The sequence below is a fragment of the Sminthopsis crassicaudata genome, chromosome 2 (genome assembly GCF_048593235.1).
Source record: "Sminthopsis crassicaudata isolate SCR6 chromosome 2, ASM4859323v1, whole genome shotgun sequence".
NCBI lineage: Eukaryota > Metazoa > Chordata > Mammalia > Dasyuromorphia > Dasyuridae > Sminthopsis > Sminthopsis crassicaudata.
This window is the reverse complement of record NC_133618.1, coordinates 87,206,591-87,210,479: the sequence shown is the minus strand read 5'-3', so window position 1 is coordinate 87,210,479 and position 3,889 is coordinate 87,206,591. Positions and strand designations below refer to the sequence as shown.

General features: G+C 42.8%; 1 long non-coding RNA gene across 1 annotated transcript; it reads left to right on the top strand.

The window, feature by feature from the left end:
* The first annotated feature begins 2,009 nt into the window (after positions 1 to 2,009).
* LOC141553238 (uncharacterized) lies at positions 2,010 to 3,648 on the top strand. Its single transcript, XR_012485336.1, has 3 exons — positions 2,010 to 2,182; positions 2,306 to 2,425; positions 3,540 to 3,648. It is a non-coding gene; the product is annotated as an uncharacterized LOC141553238 (long non-coding RNA).
* Positions 3,649 to 3,889: the final 241 nt, after the last annotated feature.

The window sequence follows — 3,889 nt, the reverse complement described above, 5'->3', positions numbered from 1 at the left end:
TCCTTAAACTGTGACCTCCCATATGGGGTAACTGAATGTGGGGGTCATGAAATTATGATTATCAGTAAATGTTTGATTTGTATACCTATTTATATATCTTTATACCTGGAATAACGTAAAAGCTCTTTCAGTGTAAAGGAATCACTAGTGGAAAAAGTTTTAAAAACCTACTTTTCACCTAATCAATTCTGGGTCTAGTTCACTTTCCCAAGTTCAAATCTGGCCTCAGACACTTATCAGGTATGTGACCCTTGTAAGACAGTTAACCCCTCAGTTCCTCATCTGAAAAATGAGCTGGAGAAAGAAATGACAAACCACTTCAATAACTTTGCCAAGATAACCCCAAATGAGGTCATGAAGAGTTGGACATAACTAAAAATAATTCAACAACAATACTCAAGAGAAAATTCATTGGATAGAAGCACATGAGTAATAGGAATAGAGATAACCCCAACTCTTTAAAGTTATTTCCTTGAGCTCTGAGGGAAATGGTAGTCTTTTTCTGGATTCCTGACCTGCTCAGGAGGGTGCCTGGAAGAGAAAGCCTAAGGCACATATGTGATTATCTAGCTAGTGATCGAGCCAACTTTTCTAGACTTTGCCACAATTCCTCAGTCACCTTCTCACTCTGGAATTTTCCACAGTACCTGATGCTGAACATCCATCCTCACACCTCTGTATCCCCCTTCTCACATTAGTAAGTTTCTCCCACACCTCTATTTTGGTGAGGGAATCAATCTTACCACCCTTCATTCCTCTTCTGGCTTTGCTTCTGACTTTCCAGATTTTTTCCACCATTCCAATGTGGGGTTAACTTTCTTCCCTCTTCTCCCCTCAACTTTTCAGTAACCATTTATAGGTTATCATCAGGCTGGCATTGTCTTTCTTCTTCCTTAAAATTGAATCTCTGATGGAGAACTAAACTATGGAGATTCAGTTTTAAGGAAGAAGAAAGACAATGCCTGGAACACCTGCCTATTAGAAGAAATGGTTCTCATATACTTATTCTGCTGGGGATGGATTTGAGGGTCTGATTGACCCTCAATATAACACTGAGGTAGGTGTACATGTGTATTTAAATGTGTGTGATGTACATGTGGATGTGGATGTATGTTGTGTATAGTGTGTATATGTAATTTGTGTGTTTATATGTATATGATGTGTATATGTATTAGCTACCTGTAGTATATGTATATATGTAGTGTGTGTGTGTGTGTGCGCGGCGCGCGCACGCGGGCTAGATATGCATTCTTACCAGGATCAAATCTTTGAAAATTTCCCTTACTGTTTCTGTCTACTTCCCTTAGAAGTGGGATTCCTTGAGGGTGGAACCTTTAGTTCTGCCGTCTGACTGCCCCAGGGCAAAGTAAAGCAGCTGTGGCTCCTTTGCAAGAGCGGTCCTCAAGCCCTAAACAAAAACAAACAAACAAACAAACAAACAAAAAAGATAAAAAAAAACCCTAAAAATTCTCACCATAGACAGGAGGGAGGGAGGGTGGGGAAGAGAGGAGGGGGAGGGGAAAGGGAGGGGAAGGGAGAGAAGTAGAGAAAACAGACCTCAAATCCTGAGGTTCCTAAAGGAAAATCAACTCCAAATGAAGCCCCAAAGGGAGATATGAGCTGGTCCCCCTTTCACGAGGCTTTCTTAGAAGATTTCATAAAGAATCTTAAAAGAGAGTTAGAAGAAAAGTGGGGAAAGGAAATGAGATCTCTGTAAGAAGGGATGGGAAAAGCATGTAATTCCCTACAAAATAGATTTGATGAAATAGAAAAGAAAGGAAAGAGAAAAAGGAAGAAAGTAGAGAGAGAAAGAAATGAGAGAAAGAGATAACACAGAGACTACAGATTACCTAAATTAGGGTGGGGTGGAGTGAAGGGGGGCGTGGAGAAGGGACTTCCCGAAAAAGGAAGGAATGCCTCCTCAGGAGTCCTTGGCAGGGATCCCTTGCTCAGCCGGGGCTGCCACTGGCCACTCCCCTTTCACAGGCTGCGCCCCCACCTACCGAGAATTGATTGGTAAGGAGTAAGGGCCGCTTAGGTGTAAACGTGACCCAGAGACCCCTGCCTGCAGTTTAAAAAGGCAAGTTCCCGGGTCTCCGGCCAGTCAGGTTTCATGGACAGCAGCGGTGCAGTCAGAGCTTTCTCTCCGCCCCAGGAGCTCCTACAAATCATGTTGCTGCTAGTAAGAGCAGAAGACTGGGGGAAATGATGCAAAGGGCACATTTTAGACAGATGTGCAGGATTTCAGAGGAGGAGAGCAGCCTTTCCACTTTATTTAGCTTGAAAATATTTTGTCTCTTCCTAGATTGTGAGAAAATCCGAGTCAATCCTGCTGTCCAAACAAAACCACAGAGAAACAGGGGAGACCTGTGCCTCTGAAAGGAATACTGGCATGAGAGGCGCCGCTGCTTTTACTGCCCAGCTGGTAAGTGGCTCTCACTTCACCGCCCTTCCCATCCTCTTATCCATAGGGTTTCCACCTCCTCTCCCCTGCCTCAGTCACAGTTGAGACCTAAGACAGAATCAGAGTTTGGTTATTTCTAAGGTTCATTAGAGTTTTCAAGGTAGGTTTCCTTTAAAGTCTACCTGTGGGATAAGTACTGTAGCTGTTTTCATTCTTACTTGATAGATGAAAAAACTGAGATTAGACTTGCTCTAATAGTGACTCACTACTTTTAGGTGAAAAGTTTTTTGTTTTTTTTTTCCTTTTTTTCCCCCCTTAGTCAATTGGGGTTAAGTGATTTGCCCAGGGTCACACAGCTAGTAAGCATTAAGTAGGTCCTCCTGAATTCAGAGCTAGGGCTCTATCCACTACACCACCTAGCTGCTCCTAAGTTTTTTTTTCTTTAGGTGAAAATATCAAGTCATTAACCTGGCATTTGTTTTGAGAGCATCCATTGGTGGCTCAAGTTTCCTTTCCAGCCTTACCACATTTTACTCCCCTTTACATGCTCTTTGGTCCAGTTATTATCAACAAGGCATGTCCACACCTCTCCTTCTTTTCCTGTATGTCTGTGACTAAACCTGAAGAGTAACTGCCCATCCCCACCAAGAGTTTCTGTGACTTCCTATTAACCTTAGGACTATTATGGACCATAGCAGTCCATCTTTTTGTGGTGAATAAGAGTTAGTACTGTCAAGGATGCACTTAATTAGGGTGTGGTTAAACAGATTGTGGTACTAGGATGCAAGGGAGGATTTCTGCACTGTGAGAAGAAACAAGAGGAATAGAAAGAAGCCTGGGATGACATATAGGAACTGATGTAAACTGAAGCAAGCAGAGACAGAAAAACAATATGCAAGGACTTCCCATAATATTAATTGAAAGCACAAATCATCTTAAAGGGCTGGTGGGTCATTGTAAGAATCTGGGCTGGCCCTTGAGAAGAGCTGAGGAAATGTTGTCTTCCCTTTTCAGAGGTAGAGACATATTACATACTCTGAAAAGAGTATCTTTGACTTTGTAACTGGGAGGCATTTTCTCTTTGACTCTTAGTAACCACTGAATTTTATTCAGTCTTTTTTGACTCTTTCTATAGGCACCCAAGTCCTCAAGCATTGCACCATTTCCCATACCTTTGGCATCTGTCAGAAGTGCCCCCCCGGAGAGTTTGCTCTTAAGAATGAAGTGTGCCTACTGCAGAGAAGGTCAGTATATTGCTATAAGCTTCCTTAAGGAGAAGGATTCCAGCTTTGGAAATATGGGTCATCAAACGAGGAACAGTGACCTCATTCTCTAAGTCCCCATCCTTCCACCCTAAGTCTCGGGTTTTCTATTTGATGGCTAGGGGAAAGAGTTGAAGGAGGACCTGGCTAGGAGAGGGCATGTCCTTCAGGATTACCCTGGCCTGGTCTCTTTCCATTCTCCAGAGAACAACCTGGCATCTTC